This window comes from Acomys minous, assembly GCF_964271855.1.
Source record: "Acomys minous genome assembly, chromosome: 7".
NCBI classification, from domain to species: Eukaryota; Metazoa; Chordata; class Mammalia; order Rodentia; family Muridae; genus Acomys; species Acomys minous.
In genome coordinates, this window is record NC_140488.1 from 125,720,120 (window position 1) to 125,741,960 (window position 21,841).

The following is a 21,841-nucleotide window of genomic DNA, read 5'->3' on the forward strand; positions in this document are numbered from 1 at the left end:
CCACCTGCCTCTGCCTCCCAAGTGCTGGGATTAAAGGCCTGTGCCACTACTGCCCAGCCAAATTCAGGAGTTTGTATGCTAACCTAAATTTAGTTTAATAAACCATTAAGATGCTGGACACACGTCTTTAATCCCAGCACTCAGAAGGCATAGGCAGGCGGATCTCTGTGAGTTCAAGGTCAGCCTGATCTACAAAGTGAGTCCAGGACAGCCAGGGCTGTTACACAGAAAAAAGCCTGTTTCAGAAGTCCTAAAAGAGAAAGAAAGAAACCATTAAAACACAAACATGGTACACATTAAGGGTAAATAATAACATTAATTCAGATTTTGCAAGCATAAAATCAGCAAGTTAAGCCAGGTGTAGCTTAACTTAATTTCACTACTGCTTTCTTCATTATTTCATTGAGTTCTTCCTTTGATACATAGCAATATCTTTTAATCTCATTGGGATCTCGATTCAACATTACATCCTTCCTCAGAACAAAATATAATCAATTTCATGTTCACCCCAGACACCATCAGATTGGGTCTTATAGTAAATTTGTGTTAGACAATGCATTTAGATCAATCTCTTTTTTTCTTCTTTTTTTTTTTTTAAAGATTTATTTATTATTTATACAATGTTCTGCCCTTGTATGTGCCTGCCCACCAGAGGAGGGCAGCAGATCTCATTATAGATGGTTGTGAGCTACCATATGGTGGGAATTGAACTCAGGACCTTTGGAAGAACAGACAGCGCTCTTAACCTCTGAGCCATCTTTCTAGCCCATAGGTCAACCTCTTTTTTTTTTCAGACAGGGTTTCTCTGTGTAATCTTGGCTGTCCTGGACTCACTTTGTAGACCAGGCTGCTCTCGAACTTACAGAGATCTTCCTGCCTCTGCCTCCGGAGTGCTGGGATTTAAAGGTATGTGCCACCATGCCCAGCTAGGTCAACCTCTTTTAAGGGTATTCCCAATGCAGCTTTTAAGTGCCTCTATGCTGCTCATTTTACATCAATGGCATTGCTTTCTTCAAGCTCACCTGGATTGTTTAATGGATGACTATAGCAACTATTGGTGAAACAATCTTGAACGGTAGTTTTAGCATCTGATCTCTGCTGTAATAGGTGCTCATTCTCAGTATTAAATAAGAAGACACTAAAAGCTCAATGTAATAATCCTTTGTCAGTGTTTTCATCCAGGTGACAATTTTTCTTGGTGTCAGCCCCACTTTTATTGTCATTTTCTTTTTTAAAAAATGATTTATTTATTTAATGTACATGAGTGCTCTATCTACATGTACACCTGCAGACCAGAAAAGAGCATCATATCACATCATAGATAGTTGTGAGCCACCATGTGGTTGCTGGGAATTGAACTCAGGACCTTTGGAAGTGAAGCCAATGCTCTTAACCTCAGAGCTATCTCTCCAGCCATTGTCATTTTCTTTCTTTCTTCTCCTCCTCCTCCTTCTTCTTTTTTGGTTTTTCAAGACAGGGTTTCTCTATGTAGCCATGACTGTCCTGGACTCACCTTGTAGGCAAGGCTGGCCTTGAACTCACAGCTATCTGCCTGCTTCTGCCTCTTGAATGCTGGGATTAAAGGCGTCTGCCACCACGCCTGCCTATCATTTTCATTCATAAGAATACACATCTCAGCCAGGCATGGTGGCACAGGCCTTTAATCCCAGAACTCTGGAGGCAGAGGCAATAGGATCTCTGTGAGTTCAAGGCCAACCTGGTCTACAAACAGAGTCCGGAACAACCAGGCCTACAAGAGAAACCCTGTCTCAAAAACAAAAACAATACAAAACAAAAAAGAATGCATACAAAGTTCAACCTGTTGTTCACCAAGATGGCTGGTATTTATTTCAGGCATCATGACAGAATGTCTGATCTGACCTAGAATACCAAGATTGTGGATAGAAAAGCTGTCATATTGATATGATAAGCCGTATATGACAAGTACACAGCTAACGTCATGATCAAGGTAAAAATCTGAAATCTTTTCTTCTAAGATTAGGAACCAGATAAGAAATCCAACTCCTGCCAGGTCTGGGGAGATGCAGACAGTGGCTTTCTGGGGCTCACTGGCCAGCTAGTCTAGATTGATGAGTGCCAGGTCAATGAGTGACCCTGTTTCAAAAAGAAAAGAAAAAAAAAAAAGGTTGACAGCACCTCAGAAATGCCACCCAAGGTTGTTTCTCTTTTGACATCTACATGCTTATGCATACATGTCTGTATACACATGTATACCTACACATATGCATGTATGTATGTACCTGTGTGAACTGTTGGAGGAAGGCCCAACCATGTTTTCAAATGCTGATTTCAGTGCCATGAGACCAGGTTACCGCCCTTCCATGGGCATTGCTATGAATGTTGAACTATCTCCTGTAACCATGTGATGATAAAGAATGTTCCCCAGTTATCCCTGATTGCCTAAATAAAGGTGCTGAAGCCTATGGCTAGGCAGAAGAGAGGGAGGAGAAGTTGTAGGTGTTTGGACTTGGGGTCAAGGCAAGAGAAAGCAGCAGAGCAGGAGGAGGGAAAGAAGCCAGAGAGCAAGAGAGGGAGGGAGGGTGAGGGTGATGACCACATGGCTGTAGGAACAGACTGATGGAGCAGAAGCCACCTTGAAGACATCAGATTGGCAAGTGATTGGTTTTTATGTGGGCTTAAGAGATACTAGGATTAGTGCTCAGCATCTGCCCAGCATAGTGTTTACAGCTTAAACATAAATCATAGTCTCTCTGTGTCAGTCATTTGGGAACTAGCTGGTTAAATAGAACTATTATAATAACTTACCGTACTGATTTATATAGAAAGAATAATTATTCATTTCTCTCTCTCCTCTCTCTCTCTCTCTTTGTTTTTTGAGACAGTTTTTCTCTGTGTAGTCTTTGGTGTCCTGTACTCGCTTTTGTAGAGCTGGTTGGCATTGAACTCACAGTGATCCACCTGCCTCTGCCTTCTTAGTGCTGGGATTAAAGGAATGCACCACCATGCCCAGCAGTTCATTTTTCTTAAACAGTGAACACCTCCCAAAGTCTACCAAAACTTTAATCATAAACTCCATATATTTCTAGAACACAAAAAATAAATTTGCCAAAATCAGTTGTAACCTTATACACTACCAAGAAGTGATTTGAAAAAGAAATCAAGGAAACAATCTCATGCACAACCATATAAAAAAAGAACAAAATATGTAGGAATAAATTTAACCAAGGAAGTAAAAGACTAACATACTCAAATTGTAAAATATTAATTAAGAAATTTAAGAAATTATTTGAAAGATACCTTGTTTATGGATTGAAAAAAGTTAATACGATTAAGCTGTCCATTGTATTCCAAGTAACCAACATGTTCAGTGTAATTTCTACCAAGTATTTAATGTTATTTGTCATAGAAATGGAAAATTCAGTGACAATGGAAATAAAAAGGTTCCAAATAGCTAAAGTAATCTTGAATAAGAAATGTGGTCACATCACATTACCTGATTTCAAAACAATCTACAAAGCTACAGGAATCAAAGTAGTATGGTACTTGCATAAAGACTAGTAGAACAATGAACTCACTACACACATACAGCAAACTGTTCTTTGACAAGGAAGCCAAGACTGCATGATGAGGAAAGAAAGGTCTCTACAATGAATAGTGTTTAAAAAAAAAAACTCAGTAAATAACATGTATTAAACACTTAGAATAATAAGACCAGAGATGTTAGAACTACTAGAAGAAAATAGGGAAAAATCTTGGCATTGGTTGGGGCAACAGATTTTTTTTAATGTGACCCTAAAGTTAGAGGAAATAAAGAGGAACAAATGTTTTGTTTTGTTTTTGTTTTTTGATACAGGGGTTCCCTGTGTAACAGACCTAGTTGTCCTGGACTCGCTTTGTAGTTCAGGCTGGTGGCTGTCCTGAACTCTTCTTTGTAGACCAGGCTTGCTTTGAACTCAGAGATCCTCCAGCCTCTGCCTCCCCAGTGCTGAGATTAAAGAAGGGCATGGACCATCACCACCTGGCTAACAAATGGGTTTCAAAATAAAAAGTTTCTATATACAAAAAGGAAACACTGGGCCTGGATACCAAGTGTAACAACCTGTGTTTAATCTCTGGGCCCCACATTGTGGAAGGAAAGCTGACTCCTACAAATTGTTCTCTGACAGCCACACACAAAATAAATAAATGTAATTAAAATATTTTAACAAGAAAATGAAAACTATCAGGGTGAAGTGACAAGTATAGAATGGGAAGAAATATCTATGGACCATATATTTGATAAGGAGTAATTATCTAACATATTTAAGGAACTCAAATCACTCACTGGTAGAAAAACAACACAATTTTAAAAAACTGAAGAAAAGGACCTGAATGGACATTTATGCGATCAACTACTAGAAACTGCTCCAGCACCTAAGCGTCAAGGAACATTTTGGAAGAGGAAGCAGAAAAATTGTAAGAGACATAGGATCAGGCGTTTGCTGTGAGCTTGTGTCTCCTATCAGAAGCTACACCAATATGATTGGCCAAACATGAGCTGAAGGAGCATGACACCAATAGATATGCCAGTCTGGAAAAGGAAAGGCTCATGGGCCTTTACACAAACCTTACACAAAGCACTGTAGTCAACTGAGGAAAGCTGGGAGCAGGAGATGGTGCGGTGGTTTGAATGAAAATGGCCCCTTATAGGTTCATATATTAGCATGCTTAGTCCCCAGTTGATGAACTGCTTGGAAGGATTAGGAGGTGTGGCCTTATTGGAGTCCGGTCTGTCCACATTGGTCGTGTTGTTTGAAGTGGGGAGTGGGCCGTGAGGTTCCAAAAACTCATGCTAAGCTCAGAGTCTCGCTCTTGCTCTCTCGCTCTCTCTGTGCTTGCTGTCTGCAGCTGAGGATGTAAAGCTCTCAGCCACTACTCCAACATCAAGCCTGACTGCTTCCCACCATGAAGATCATGGATTAAACCCTCTGAAACTGTAAACAAGCCCTCAATTAAGTGTTTTCATTTATAAGATTTGTCTTGATCATGGTGTCTCTTCACTGGTCTTCCCCAGGGGAAAAAAGATCACTGAATTTGAAAGAGAGCAAAGAGGAGTATATGTGAGGATTTGGAGGGAGGAAAGGAAAGGGGGCATTCTAATTATATTATAATCTCAAAAAAAAATGAAAGAAAAAGGTACATGTTACTGAGGATGAGGTAAAAAAGAACTCCATACACTGTAGAGCAGTCCTATTTCTTGGTACAGAGCTGAAGGAAATGAAATGAGAATCCCAAAGAGACATCTGCACTGTTCATGGCACCTTTAATAACAATAGCCTAGATATGAAACTACCTGAGTGTTTATTAATAGATGAAACCCCCCACAAACACACCCCAGAAAATTATTCAGACTTAAAAAAGAAGGAACTCCTGACAGTTGTAAAAATGTGGGTGAAAGTGAAGCACGTAATTAACAACTGCTTGCAAAGGAAAAATGAGTTTTCGCTAATGAAATTTCACTGGGTACAAACCACACTTAAGGGTAGGTCCTATGCCCAGTAGTAGATGTCCAACACAAAATGAACTCAATGGTGGTTTTGTAGATTAAAAAAAAACTTACTTGTTCTTTGCTTGTAGGTTATGGCTTTCGATTTTGTGTTTTTAGTGTGTGTGTGTGTGTGTGTGTGTGTGTGTGTGTGTGTGTGTGTGTGTGTTGTCTGTTTCTTGTGCTTTGTTGGTTTTTTAATTTTTTTCTGTTTCTTTTCTAAAACAAGAGAGCAAGAGAGTGAGAGCTAAGCCAGGAGGTGTGAAGTTGGATGGGTGAGGAGGTGGGGAGAAAGAATCTGGGAGGAGATGGAGGAGGGCAAGCTCTGATCAGATTATACTATATAAAAATAATAGAAGAAAGAAAAAGACATTATAGCAAAGTGAAATAAGAGAGGCTTAGAAAGATAAACACTTCATGATCTCAGTAATGCACCTACCAGCGTGATGATCATGGTTAAAAGGGAAGATGTTTTGAGACAGGGAAGCCTTCTCAATATGTTCCAAATTTCTCTTGTAGAAAACTATGATTTTTTTTCCTGAGACAATTTCTATTGTTTCCGTGCTTTAGTCTTTGCCCCTTGTCATCCATTCTCCACACAACCACCAGAATGAGATGATTAAATGAAATCCTATCATTGCTTTACCGAAAATCGTCTTCTAGTTTTTTCTCATATTTGGAATGAAATCCTGATACCTTCTCAAGTCTATACAGCCCAGCATAAACTAGACTTCAATTGCACATTTTGCTCACTTCAGGCTAGTCATATTGGCCTTCTTGCTGGTTGTTTCTCTTAAGGCAGTATCTCATGTAGCCCAGATTGGCTACAAACTCACTATATAGCCTAGGATGGACTGGGAACTCCTTATCCTCTGGCCTCTTCCTTCCAAGTTCTGGCACTCCATGACCACATTAGTGTTTCTTGCTATTTTTAAGCAAATGGAGGTTATTCCTACCCCTGGTCTGTTGCATGTGTTATCTTCTCCACCAAGAAGATTCTTCTTCTTCTTCTTTTTTTTTTTTAATTACATATACAATGTTGTGTCTGCATATACACCTGCAGGCCAGAAGAGGGCACCAGATCTCATTATAGATGGTGTGAGCCACCATGTGGTTTCTGGGAATTGAACTCAGAACTTCCAGAAGAGCTTGAGTTCCTGCTCTAACTTTTTTCAATAATGAACGGTAAGCCAAATAAACCCTCTCCCCTCCAACTTGCTTTTTGGTCATGGTGTTTTGTCTTAAGACATTAAGTATTTCATTTGTTGTTGTTGTTTTGGGTTTTTGAGACAGAATTTTTCTGTGTAGCCTTGGCTGTCCTGGACTCACTCTGTAGTCCAGGCTGGCTTCGAATTCACAGCGATCCACCTGCCTCTGCCCTCCCGAGTGCTGGGATTAAAGGCCTGCATCACCAGCACACCAGCTATACAAATCACTCATTTATTAAGCTTTCCTCAAACCATATGGATTGACTGTGCCATTTGTTTCTGGCTTGGGTCCTGAAGCTGGTTGTTCAGTGAGGATGGTTGCTTGAGCTCATTGAGGTATTGCATAGCAAAAGCCCAGTTGCCAATGTATCAAACCAACCTGGATGTGGCCACTCACACTTCTGCATTTTATGTGTTAGGAGGGAAGACAGTGCACAGGAAGCACTCCCTTTCCCCTCCCTGACTGTTTCAGCTAATAGGCTGTTGGATTAGTCACTTTGCTAATGAGTAGTTTTATCCTGGCCCTCAATGAACCAGGCCAGAGAGGGGCCCTTCAAACTCTTGGGAAACCTCCTGTAAAATTTTGCAGAGAACAGAGCTGCTGGGACCAGTGTTTACATACTGCAACTATATTTGGAAACTTAATTGTCATTTCTAAAACTGTCAAGTAAGACAAGTGAAGGGTTTTATGATAATAATGTACAAATAGTACACTCCATGGCCCACTATGTTTACTTTTCATTGGCCTCTAAGATTTTATAGTTTAGAAAAGCAAGCAAAGGAAAGACACCAGTGAGTCTCAACTAGGGGTGGTTGAGTCCCTCTGGGGACAGTTGGCAGTTTCTGGAGACATTTTTGGCTGTCACTAGAGAAATGAAATTTCTATTGGCATCTAGTATATAGGGATCAGGGATGCTGCTAAATATAAGATATAGGAGAGCTCCTCTTTCAGCCCTTAAAAAAAATTATCTGGCTCGAATGCTAGTAGTGCTGAAATTGAGGAACCTTCCTCTGCATGCAATTATAGCTCTATTAGTGAGGAAATTGGTGTGAAATAACGTCTGTAACTTTGCAATTTGAAAACCACACTCCAATTAAGTTAGGTATCCCTGGTTCCTGATACCACTGGAACTCACTCAGCACACATCACTGTCCTGGACTTTGTTGCATTTTGAAATGGTAAGTTTATTGCAGTGCATAGTTGATGTTTTCCAGAATAGAAACCAGGCCACTTGGTTGGATGGAATAAAGTAATTTTGGAACACATGGCTTCTGGGTTTTTTTTTTAATGCCTCTCTAATCAAAAGCATTTTCCCTCTAGACCAGGGCTTCAACAAAAGAGATGCCTAACCCAAAAAGAAGTGGTCTTCAGTTTAGAGTTTGTGTGAGACAAGAGTAATTGTAATTAGCACCTGAACTGTTAGCAACTGCAAGGAAACTTTGAGATCTGCAGCTATTTGAGAAGAATTTTGCCACCACAAAGGTATTAACTAGCCCGGTGTGGTGGTGCATGCCTTTAATCCCAGCACTCAGAAGGCAGAGGCAGGAGGATCTCTGTGAGTTCTAGGCCAGCCTTGTCTACAAAGAGAGTTCCAGGACAGCCAGGGCTATTACACTGAGAAACCCTGTCTCGAAAATCAACCAAACTAAACCAAACCAAAGGTATCAACTGTCTTGTCTCTTTCCCTACCCCAAAATAGTTCTGCCTTGACCATGAGGGTCCCAAGGTGTCTTTGAGTAAGAAGGAAAAAAAATCTGTTCTGGGAACTGACTACTGTACCTCACCCCCAACTGTGAAGGTTTACTGGTGAAAGAGGAGGCCAAGAGATTGTATTACTTATATGATATGTCTGCCGTAAGGCATGAGGTGTGCTTGTAAAACTCCATTTTGTTAAGTTTACTCTGTGTGGGAGAGGTATGGTCAGGAGAAATTAAGGAACAATGAAAGGCTCTGAAAGCCCTTTATGGAAAAGGAAAATCAGCCTGGTATTAAAACTACGGAAGATGCCAGAAAAGAGTACATGGCTCCTCTGGAAAGACAGATATAGAAAAATTACTTAAGGTCAATGTCCAAGATGGAGAAAACACATGTGGCCAGGTAGAAGGAAATGCCAATATTTCCAAGTTAAGCATCCCAAAGGGAGACTGCATTGCTTGGAAAAACTGATCCTATGCAAATTTGGAGCCTCGAATACTGGTTTTCTGAGTTTATTTGGAGAACTGGTTCAGGGGCCTCACCAGTCTAGGAGTTGGAAAGGGCGCTAGAGAATATGACGACATTTCTGTGGCTCTCCAAAGGAATGTTCCCAGAAGCTGGAATCAGTCTGCTTGGGCTGATAATGCTAAAACAAAGAGTCCAGATAGGTTCAAGGTGCAGGAATCTACCCAGGTTGTACAAGTGATTGATAAATAGCGAACAAAATTTGCTGCCGAAGTTATGCAATTTGGCTCTTATGGACCTTCCAAGTCGAGCTGCCTGCCAGGTAAAGGTGCTGGGCAGTGGATGACCAACATGGCTGACCCCAGTTGTCTGGTTTTCCAAAATGGGCTCTCCCACTGACACGTAAAAGCTTATCCTCATTGCCAAGCTAGTGAGGCTCCATAAGAATATGGAGGTGAGTTGGCCTCCTCACAGTCCATCTACATTAATGGTAACACTAGATAGCTCGAAACTAAAAATACTATTAGCCTTCGTTGTGGGAATCTAGTATCTGAGAATTATGCAATAAATGGCTTATCCTAACCAGAGAGATGACGACAAAATATTGGGATTAAGACAGCAGAAAGTATTAAATTGGTAGTTGAAAGCAAGAGAGGAAACCAAGAAGAGAAAAATAAATTATGGTAGAAAGAATTCCAACATTAGTATTCCCGCCAAAATAAGGTAATTAACACTTAACTATGAGCAAGAAACTGTCAAATACTTTTCTGTATAGATTCTCCTCACAATTCTATGGGGTACATAAGTACCATTACCTCCTTTACCAGCCTTGTAAATGAGGATGTGACATGCAGATTTAAGTAATGTGGAGGTTCCCATATATCAGACAATTTTTAAAACAGGAGTCTGTCTCACACATTCTTTTGTTTTGTTTTTGTTTTTGTTTTTTGAGACAGGGTTTCTCTGTGTAGCTTTGGCTGTCCTGGACTCACTTTGTAGACCAGGCTGGCCTCAAACTCACATTGATCCGCCTCTCAAGTGCTGGGATTAAAGGCGTGGGCCACCAAACCCAGCCTCAGACAGCATTCTATAGGCGTAAACTTTCTGGTTCTGCCCTGGACTAGGATACTCTTGGGGAGCAGTTACACTTTAAGCACTTGGGGTTTTAGATAGAGCAAAATATTCATATGTGTGTCGTCAGAAGTCATCGTTAATGGCTTAGGAATAAGTTAAAACTCTGACCTGGAAAGCGGGGTGGGCGTGGTGGCGCACGCCTTTATCCCCAGCACTTGGGAAACAGAGGCGGGCTGACTCACCGTCACTTCGAGGCCAGCCTAGTTAATAAAGCAAGTCCTAGGACAGCCAAGGCAACACAGGAGAAACCCTATCTTGAAAACAAAAGCAGAAACAAAAACACAAACAAAAAGCCCCCCCCCAAAAAAAAACAAAAAACAAAACTCTGACCTGGAGCTTCTGTTTCTGTATGTTAAGGAACAACATTACGTCAGTGCAGTGTGTTGTATTTTTTTTTTTTACAGTTCCTTCACACACATTCTCATTGGATTCTCACTCAAACCTTGTGAGGTGGGCAGGCAGGCCATGGATGACCATGCCCCTTCTTAAATATGGGGTGGCTAGTCCCATCATAAACAAAGTATTGCCAAGTTACTTATCACCAAAAAATGGTGGGAGAAAGGAGAAAGTGGATTCCAAAAAAGTTGCTTATTTCAATCCTGAGCCATTCATAGGAGTTTATAATTTATTTCCATAACAGTGTGATTGCTTCCTTTTCAACAAGGCTTTGACTCACTGGGAGGAATGTGTTCCATTACATGTCTACTGGCTTCAGGCATTTTATGCAGCGCCTGTGGGTTGCCATGACAACGGAGACTAACAAAATACAAACCATGAACTCTTTCAACATCGGTCACTAATTTGCTTCTAACAGCCCACCTCGGAACCATGGAAGCTGATGGTGTTTCTGAGGTAGTATATATTTTTATCTTCATTCACTGCCGGCAGTTTGAAAATCATCCCAAGGTACTAACTTCGTCTTCAAAAGGAACTTGGATATAGGCTTATTGATTTATGCTAAAGAGTATTTAGAAAGCGGTGTCTTTGGTCACATTTTTATATTCCTCAATTTTAAAAAATTATTTTATGTCTTAGGGGTGTTTTGCCTTTATGCCTGTCTGTGCACTGCATGCCTCTTTGGTGCCCAAGTAAGCCAGAAGAGGGCGCCAGATCCCCTGAAACTGGAGTTACAGATGGCCTTGAGTCACCATGTGGATACTAGTGCCCTTAATCTCTTCAGACCTTATTCTGTTCTTCAATTAGCTCTTTTGCCTTTCTTTCCTTCCTTTTTCATAGCACTGGGAATTTAAGCCTAGGGCCTCACACACACCAAATAAGGGCTCTATCACCAAGCTATACCCTCCTTACTCTAGTCTTAAAAACTTCCATTTCTCATACCGAATACATTATAACTCTACTTTGGGCAAGTTTTAAAAAATAATTTAGAAAATTATCAAATTAAAAAAAAAAGAGTGTAGCCTCAGCAGGGAAAAAATGTCTTTTATTTGATGACATTTGGGATTAAACTTTTGTGCCTTCTTCTGTCCATAACATTGCATTACATTCTGCCAGGCAAAATGCATACTGTGTGTTACTTCGTTAAATATGCTATTGAGTAAATGAGGGTTTAAAAAAGAAAAATAAATAAGTAAGATGCACAATAAAGTCTTCACAGTACCAAAGGGGAAAAAAAAGAAAAAAAAGTAGTGTGGCACACTTTACTAATGGCCATGCCCTTCAGTGTTTACTATTTCACAATACCAATGGGAAATGGGCTGGTTGAAAGAAGACTTTCTAAGACATCATAAATTGTCGCCTTACAACTAACTGGGAAGGTAGAAGAGAGTGGCAGGAATGTTTGGAATATTTCTTTCTTTTCTTTTCTTTCTTTCTTTTTTTTTTTTTTAAGACAGGGTTTCTCTGTGTAGCCTTGGCTGTCCTGGACTCACTTTGTAGACCAGGATGGCCTCGAACTCACAGCGATCCACCTGCCTCTGCCTCCTATATGCTGGGATTAAAGGTGTGCACCACCACTGCCTGGTGAAAATATTTTTAAATTGTAGTGAAATACTGTTTTTCTTTGTATCTGCTCACAAGTCTTGCGATGGTGGTGTCTCTTGGGAGTACCTGTCATCTTGACCAGGCTCAGTCATGGAGATGCACTTCACATCAATCTTATTCATGTGACACAACTGTGACCATAAAGAATACTGCATTCCAGTGGCATTTGCCCAAGGCCCTGCAAATCTGTCCAATAAGACTCACATCTATGAGCTCTGTTGGAGAGCTTGAGATGGCATTATCTTTGACTAGGTTAGTCGAACAGTTGTGTGAAAGCCTAATACTACTTTCGGCCAGCTTGCTAGCACAGGGGTGATAATGGGTCAAAGAATGGCGATTACTCACAAGGAAATTAGAAGTCCAATGGAAAACAGAAGGCCTTGTTTTGTGTGTGGTACTGGGTACTGTACCTAGGGCCTTGCACTTGCTGGGTTGGAACTCTTCTACTGACCTACATCTCCAAGTCTTCTTCTAGACCTAGGCTGGGCCTATGTTTGTCCCTGAACTTTTTTCTTTTTTTAAATTTTATTTTATTAATTTATTCTTATTACATCTCAATGGTTATCCCATCCCTTGTATCCTCCCGTTCCTCCCTCCCTCCCATTTTCCCCTTACTCCCCTCCCCTATAACTGTGACTGAGAGGGACTTCCTCCCCCTTTATATGCTCATAGGGTATCTAGAGGGTCCTAGAAACCTACAAGTAGAACATTATGATAGGCAGATTTGGGCCCAGGGGTCCCGCTCAAACTATGGCACCAGCCAAGGACAGTACAGGCAGTAAACTTCAAACCCCTACCCAGATCTAGCCAATGACTGTCCCTGAACTTTTCAGTTGATTTGACCAAATAAATTTCTTCCCTTAATTTTAGTTTACTTGGACTTCTTTAGAACCCAAGGACTCCTGATTAATATGATCATCTTATTTTAAATAGTTCATAAAAGTAGAAGCAGAAGAGAGCATCAGGGACCCTGCTTCAGTGACTATGTGAGCCTGTGAGCTCCTTTGGAATCAAGCCCTTGAGGACAGTTTATTTGTTTAAATAGTTTTGAAATCTGCCTCTCACAATCTTATTTATGTTTTTAATTTGTGCTCCCGAGAAGCAGTTAGCTCAGAAAGGATCTATATAGACTCCAGTGTTAACTGAAGTACACCTATGGGATTCTATCGTAGGAGACTCATTCTTCGTGACGAGTGTCTGGACATGCGGCCATCCACATACCCTGCCTCAGGACTCAGCTTCAAGCTATGATTACATTTAATAACCTTCTGCAAATCCATAAGTCACTAACAGATTTTTTCTTATTGATGTTAGTCACAACACATTCAGAGTCTCAGCAAGCATCTTAGCTATATTATGATTATGATCTTGTGTTTCTTTAGATGTTCCAGGAACTTTACAGATTTTTCTATTCCCTTTATCTTAGGGAGCTAATATATTTATTTCAGCCAATCCTCCAGAGCAGCAATAAAATGTGAACTGTTACATTATGACAGCGAATTGCAATCTTGGCTACCAATGAGAATCACCTGGGAGTCTTCTAACGTTTCTAATGGTCCAGCCCCACCCCAGGCAAATCCATCAGAAGTTTTTGGAGTGGGGTCCTGGCTTTGGTGCTTTTAAAAGCTCCCCAGGGGACTTTTAATGTCCAGACAAGGCTTTGACCAATTACATTATTGGAAATACTGACTAGAATGTATGCTTTGGTTCAGCAATGAATCATTTAGTAAGTAATCTTTTAAAAACAACTTCCCCAAATAGAATCTTTCTCATAAAACCATACATCTAGATATGCATGTGATAAATACTACAATCTGAGCAGCTTACATGCTCTTGAGCACACTGAGGCCAATTTCAGCAAACCTTGTCTTTTTAAAATCTGTTTTTATCTATTTATCTAAATTTTAATTAACTAATTCATTCACTCATTCATTCATTTGTGTGTGTGGTGTTTGCATGTATGCATGTGGGTGTGTGCATATGTGTTTATAGACATGCTTGCTCTTGTGTGAGCATGCATATGGAGGCCAGAGGTCAGAGGTCAAGTTAGTTGTCTTTCTCAATTGCTCTTCATTATATTTCTTGAAACATAATCTCTCACTGAAGTAGGAACTCATCAATTCAGCCAGCCTGGCTGGCTAATGAGCTCTCTAGTTCTCTGTCTCTCCAGCGCTAGGTTACAGACACATGTTTGCCCTGCTTGGCTTTTATATGGGGGCTAGAGAGCTGATCCCAGTCACTTACATTCCTGTGACAAGTACTTTATCAACTGAGCCTTCTTCCCATCCCCCAAGCATTTATTTACTGGTGATGGAAATTGAACTCAGTCCCTCACCTCCGGCAAGCACTCCCCATCCTTCTTTCAAAACAATATCCAAGAGCCTGGCTATGTGGCATGTGTTGGAACATCATCCTTTCTTCCTTTTCTTCAAGGTGAGTTATCTCCATCTTAGGTAGGTTGTCAATTGTTTCCTACCTTTCCTCAGCTGGAGTACTTAGTGTCTGCTTTTCCTGCTTGGGTTAGGGTTGTCCTTAGAGGAAGACAGCATTATTGTCCTAGATAGATGACGGTGCCTTTGCACATAAAAGCTAAAGCCTAAAGCAACGTTGATGAGAAAAGGAGTATGATCTTGAGCTAGAAATGGAAGTACTATAAGTGTGTGGTACCTTTGGTAATAGAGACCCACCTTCAAGTTCTGGGGGGAAACCAAGGGCAATGGCAATAGTCTATATTGTTTTGGGAATCTTTTGGAGGGAGAATCAAAGGGAGGCTCCTCATGGCTTCTTGTTAGATAGGTTCTGGATCTTGGAGTGAACACTATCACCTCAAGTGATGCCATTTCTTTTTGTTTGTTTGTTTGTTTGTTGTTTGTTTTGGTTTTTTGAGACAGGGTTTCTCTGTGTAGCCTTGACTGTCCTGGACTTGCTTTTGTAGACCAGGCTGGCCTCGAACTCACAGCGATCCGCCTGCCTCTGCCTCCCAAGTGCTGGGATTAAAGGCGTGTGCCACCACTGCCCAGCTTGTTTGTTTGTTTGTTTTGAGACTAGGTCTCTCCCTGGATGTCCCAGAGCTCATGTAGAGCAGGCCGGCCTGGAACTCAGAGATCCACCTGCCTCTGCCTCCCTAGTGCTGGGATTAAAGGCGTGTGCCCCCACATCCCCATTTAGTGTCATTTCTTTTTATTTTATTTTATTTTTTATGTGCATTGGTGTTTTGCCTGTATGTGTGTCAGTATGAGGGTGTCAGATCTTGGCATTACAGATGGTTGTGAGCTGCCATGTAGTTGCTGGGAATTGAACCCAGGTCCTCTGGAAGAGCAGTCAGTGCTCTTAACCTCTGAGCTATCTCACCAGCCCTCAGTCATTTCTTTTACACACACACACACACACACACACACACACACACACACACACACACACGAGGGAGAGACAGAAAGACAGAGAGAGAGAGACAGAGAGAGAGAGAGAGAGAGAGACAGACAGAGAGAGAGAGAGAGAGAGAGAGAGAGAGAGAGAGACAGAGACAGAGACAGAGAGAGACAGAGAGAGACAGAGCGACAGAGAGACAGAGACAGAGAGAAATTTATATTATATGGTTTTTAATTTAAATATTTCTTTAAAACTTTATTATTTTGGGGCTGGAGAGATGGTTCAGAGGTTAAGAGCACTGTCTGTTCTTCCAGGGGTCCTGAGTTCAATTCCCAGCAACCACATGGTGGCCCACAACCATCTATAGTGAGATCTGGTGCCCTCTTCTGATGTACTGGTGTATATGGAGGCAGAGCACTGTGTATGTAATAAATAAATATCTATTTAAAAAAGAGACAAATACTTTATTATTTTAAGTGTGTGACTATTTTGCTTGCATGTATGTCGGTGCATCATATGTGTGTCTGTTGCTGATGGAGGTCAGGAAAGTGTGACAGATCTCCTGGAACTGGAATTACAGATGGTTTTGAGCTGCCATGTGGATGCTGGGAACCAAATCCGGATCCTCTGGAAGAACAGTAAGTGCTCTTAAACACTGAGCAATCTCTCTAGCCCCTATATATGTATTTTAAGTAAATATGTTTCCCTGTGTTTTATCAACCATCCTTAGTGTTACTAATTCTTCCTCTCCCTCTCTCCTTCTCTATTGCTCTCTTCCCTCTGCAGTTAAAATCTCCTGCCCTGTTTTCCCCATTTTACTTTCATAACACCTGTCACTGTCGCCCTCTCTAGAGCTTCTTCCCCCTTATGATCCCTTTTTACTTCCTTAGTTTCTGTCCAAGTCATCTATGTAGATATAAAGAGATGGAGATAGGATCCACAAATTAGCGAGAACAAGCTGTACTTGTCTTTCTGGGTCTGGGTTAGAATGATATTTTGTAGATTTGAGACCTGGAGGAATTGAGCAGGAACTGACCTGGAAGCCTGCTCACTCTTACAGTATCTGAAGACGTTAGGTAAGCTGCCAAGGGAGAAAAGAACCCAGCTGTAAAACCTATGGACCCCATCAATGACCACCATGGCAAGATATACATGAAGGTTGGTGCTTATGTCGTAGGGACAACCAACAGATGTCTAATTGGGCTTAAGCCTACTCAATAGGAGGGAACACATGCCTAATATGGTAAATCTAACTAGTTGCCCATGACTGGTTAGACATGGACACTAGAGGAGAACTCACTACCACACTACCACTTTCCTAAAACAGTACTATTTCTTTCTTTCTTTCTTTCTTTCTTTCTTTCTTTCTTTCTTTCTTTCTTTCTTGTTTGTTTGTTTTTCCAGACACGGTTTCTCTGTGTAGCCTTGGCTGTCCTAGACTCACAATGTAGACCAGGCTGGCCTTGAACTCACAACAATCCACCTGCTTCTGCCTCCCGTGTACTGGGATTAAAGGCATGAGCAAACACACTTGGCCCACAATTTCTAATTACATTTTTTTCTGTTTGTTTTCTGAGACAGGGTTTCTCTGTGTAGCCATGTATATCCTGGACTCACTTTGTAGACCAGACTGGCCTCACACCCACAAAAATCTTCCTGCCTCTGCCTCTGAGTGCTTGGATTAAAGGTGTGTGCCATCATCATTGCCTGGCTATAATTACATTCTTAATACTTATCCCTAGAGCCACAGATAAGTGTTAGCTCTCACTCCTTATAAAAAAAATCTTCTTTTTGTAGCAGATAGAGATTAAGATCAAAAGGCACAACTGGTTAAAATGCAGTAAACAAATGACCATGTGGTACCCAGCCCCCAGCTCATATATCTACAGCACAAGCCCTGCACCTAAGGCTTAGGGAACTTAGAGGAAGAGGGGCAGAAAGATTGTTAAGAGGCAGCAGATTGAGAAGTCTGCCGTGAAATATTGGCTTCTATATCTGACAAGGAAGCTGCACCCACAAAAACCTCAACAACATAGTAGTAGTATAAACAAGACCTGCATAATGACAAGAACAGTTGACATGCCAGTTCAGATGGGAGAAATGTTACAAGGCTGCAGCTCTAGATGAAGAGCTACAGAGCTGTTGAGGAGAGAGAAAACAGTCTTCTTTAGGGGATGAGCAACCCCCCAAGTGGTTAGCCCTAAACACATATATATATGAACAACGCTAAATGGACTCAGCAGGTTGTGTGTGTGTGTGTGTGTGTGTGTGTGTGTGTGTGTGTGTGTGTGTATAACAATAAACAATTAAAGAAAAAGAGGCCAAAAGTTTGAGAGGGACTTGGGGAGTTAGGGGAAGAAAGGGTAAAAATGATATAAATATTCATGTGTGAAATTCTCAAAATAATTAATTTAAAAAAGGAAACGGAAGGGCTATAACTAGATTTTTTACTACTTTGTGCATATCTTTTTTTTTTTTATCTCTTCTACTCCTTTCCACCTTATTAAATTCCTAACACTAGATAAGAGAGAAAAAAGGATAGAAGTGAAAGGAGCAAAGTTATTGTTAGAATTCTCCCTGCTGTTAAGGGGTGTCAAGTTCCTTGGGGCAAGTTTGATCTTTACTGCCTGGATATCTAATTTCTTCTTCTCATTTCTTTGCACACAACTACTTGACAAACCACAACAAGCTGCATCCAACAACACCTAACAGCACCCAACAGCATCCATCCAACCATGGACCAGCCCACAACGCCCACCAAAACCCTGCCTCTTGCGGACCCTAGCATTTTTATATACTGAATAAGGCTGCTATGAACATGGTTGAGCATATTTCTTGGTTTAGTTTCTGTTTCAATGACCTATCCTTTGCTGAAAGTAGGGTGTTGAAGTCTCCCACTATTAATGTGTGGGGATCGATGTGTGGTTTAAGCTTTGTTAATAGTTCTTTTACAAATGTGGGTGCCCTTGTATTGGGAGCATAGATGTTCAGAATTGTGATGTCATCTTGTTTGACTTTACCTTTGATGAGTATGAAGTGTCCGTCCTCATTTCTTTTGATTACTTTTGGTTGAAAGTCTATTTTATTAGATAGTAAAATGGCTACACAGGCTTGCTTCTTGTGTCTATTGCTTGGAATACCTTTTTCCAGCCTTTTACCCTGAGGTAATGTCTATTCTTGTGGCTGAGATGTGTTTCTTGAATGCAGAAGAATGTTGGGTCTTGTTTAGACATCCATTCAGTTAGTCTGTCTTTTTTGGGGGGGGGGAGAATTGAGACCATTGATGTTGAGATATTAATGACCAGTGACTGTTAAGTCCCTTGATTTTGGTGTTGGTTGCAGTAGAGTGTATGGTTATGTTTTGCAACAGTGAAGTTATCTATTTCCTGTGTTAATTTGGTTGTAGTTTGTCACTTTGGTTTGGAGCTTTCCTTCTAGTAATTTTTGTAGGGCCAGATTTGTGGATAGGTACTGTTTGAATTTGTTTTTGTCATGGAATATCTTGTTTTCTCCATCGGTGGTTATTGAAAGTTTCACTGGGTATAGTAGTCTGGACTGGCATCTGTGGTCTCTTAGGATTTGCAGGACCTCTTCCCAGGCCCTTCTGGCTTTTATGGTCTCTGCAGAGAAGTCAGCTGTAGTTCTGATAGGTTTGCCTGCATTACATGTACACTTGCAGGCCAGAAGAGGGCATCAGATCTCACTATAGATGACTGTGAGCCACCATGTGGTTGCTGGGAATTGAACTCAGGACCTTTGGAAGAGCAGCCAGTGCTTTTAACCTCTGAGTCATGTCTCTATCCTTGCAGATAATTTCTTCAAGTGGATGACATTTGAAATTCTGGGGATTCTTGAGAGGATATATAAATGCTAGAGCCCCAAGACTACTGCTGCTGCTGCTGCTGCTGCTGGTGGTGGTGGTGGTGGTTGCTGTTGTGGTTTGTTGCAGTTTGTCAAATGGTTGTGCATAAAGAGATGAGAAAGAGAAATAGGATATCCTGATAACAAAGATTAAATTTCCTCCAAGGAACTTGATGTCCCTAATCAGTAGGAAGTGGTCTGACAACAATGATGCCCCTTTACTCTCTATCCTTTTTTCTCTCCTGCTTAGTGTTGGGAGGTTGAAAGAAAAGAAGTAAAGGGGTGGAAGAGAGAAAAATGAACCCATAAAACAGCAAACGCCGGCTACACACACCCCAGTGCATTCAAATAAATAAGAACATGTAGTTTAAAAAACAAAAATAATGGTGGCTACGAAAGAAATGGATGATCTGAGTTCTTACTCTAGGCTCAGTAGTATGCTGGATCAGGCTCACATTGGCTTGCCTGAACAGACATTGAAGCAATGCATGGTGATATGTGCTTGTAGTTTCTCCGGAGGCAGAGAAATAGGCAAGATAATGACTGCAGGGTCAAGGCCAGTCTGGAATATAGGGTAAGAGTCTGTCTTTAAAAATAGCAAAACAAAAGAAACCACTAGTCCAATTACCAGGTATCTTCTAGACCAGTTAATATGCACAGCAATTATTAGAAATAAGCTACATTTAAAACAAAGATAGTCAATTCTCAGAAACACTATTTTCACATTTTAAACCTCATTTTGATATATATGCTCTTGAAGTTCTTTACACCCACTATAAGCATATGGTTGTAATGCCACATAATGACACTACATTATAAATGTACCAATTCCACATTTGGTAGCAAACATCGCGCTGGCAGCTTGAACTTGGATATAGTGGGAGTACTTTCTAGCGTGCTTTATACATTAGTGACATATACACATACCAAATATACATATTTGATTTCTTTTATTTTGTTGTATAATTTTGTTTTGTTTGCATGTGTCTATGTATTACATGCATCCCTGGTGATTTTGGAGGTCAAAAGAGGGTGTTGGATCCCCCCACCCCACTCCAGAACTGGAGCTATAGCCAGCTGTGAGCTGCCATGTAGGTGCTGGGAATTGAGCCTGTGTCCTCTGCAAGGACTACACATTCTTTTTTGTTTTGTTTTCGAGACAGGGTTTCTCTGTGTAGCCTTGGCTATCCTGGACTCACATTGTAGACCAGGCTGGCCTCGAACTCACAGTGATCTGCCTGCCTCGGCCTCTGGAGTGCTGGGATTAAAGGCGTGTGCCACCACACCTGGCTCGAACTACACATTCTTCCCCCCCCACAGGGTTTCTCTGTGTAGCCTTGGCTGTCCAAGACTCACTTTGTAGACCAGGCTAGCCTGGAACTCACAGTGATCCTCCTGCTTCTGCCTCCCAAGTGCTGGGATTAAGAACTACACATTCTTTAGCCACCATCTGAACCATATCTTGATCTCCAGGGACTTGAATTTTGGGAGCCAGTAGTTAAGCATTTACCACCACTTTACTGTTCACCCCTCTCCTTCCCCCATGGTAACAGGTGAGAAAAAAGTTAGACAAGGAGGAGGGAAATTCTTGTCAGTGACTCCAAATTGAGAGAGAAGTGAACTGCTGAGAAATCAAAACAGCCTTAGGAAGTACCAATGAAAACACGTGAGTACTTCACTAGGTACATAAAAATAAATAAAATTCTGAGTGTGTGTCATTTATGGATCCATACAAAATTAGTGGCATGAATTCCAATGATTTTGGAATAGAGTCTGTCTCTAAGTATGGAATCTGAGCCTCTAGTATAAAACATGAAAGTTTGTAAAGAGAGTTTATGCCTCAAAGAAGGGGATATAGAATTCCAGTTCTATTTCTACTATGACTGTATCACCATGGTAAAGAAAAGTATAGAGACTACCTGACTTAGACTCAGACCCATGCCCTAAGACAAAGCTAGGTAATTTAGAAGAGAATGAAGTGATGTGAGAACGATCTGGCTGCGGCATTTGTCATTCCACTGATCATCGGGGTTGACTTGGCTGATCTGGCTGGCTAGGGGGGTGTCCCCTTCCTCCCTCACTGCTCCATCTGTGTCCCTCTCGAAGCCACGTGCTGGTTGAAGAGGACGACCTTCCCTGAAGAGAAGAGGACCGGTCTCCGGTCAAGGGTATAAGGTATACCAGTAGCTGCACTCCCCTGCTGGAACCTCCAAATAAGCTCAAGACGAGGATGAAGATTGTATCCACAAAATATCGCAAACAAACAACAACAGTAAAACAAGAAAGCAATATAAAATTAATGACAGAGAAAAAGCTTGGTGTTACACAGTTAAAACAAGAAAAAGGCAGCTGCTGGGAGAGGGAGTACCAGTTTTGTTTTGTTTTATTTTTTCCCCAATGGCGTGTCACTGAGTTTACCAGCCACATCCCAGGGCAGGCCTTATGCTCAGGAGCAATTGTCCAACAGAACACAAAATGGACTCCATGTTTGTTATCTTTTCCCCCCTTTTGTTTAGTTTTAAATGTGTGTTTGTGGCTTCGTTTCTCCCAGAAGGCTTGGCCGCCGCCACCTGGCTGAAAGTGGGCATTTCTCCCCTGAGA

The 21,841-nt window shown here is 41.2% G+C and overlaps 1 pseudogene across 1 annotated transcript; it reads right to left on the reverse strand.

Moving 5' to 3' along the window:
* Positions 1 to 365: 365 nt before the first annotated feature.
* LOC311601288 (isopentenyl-diphosphate Delta-isomerase 1-like) lies at positions 366 to 20,090 on the reverse strand (annotated as a pseudogene). The gene is made up of 3 exons: positions 20,066 to 20,090; positions 918 to 1,226; positions 366 to 555 (listed from the first exon to the last, which is right to left on the reverse strand). The product of its transcript is annotated as an isopentenyl-diphosphate Delta-isomerase 1-like (transcript).
* Positions 20,091 to 21,841: the final 1,751 nt, after the last annotated feature.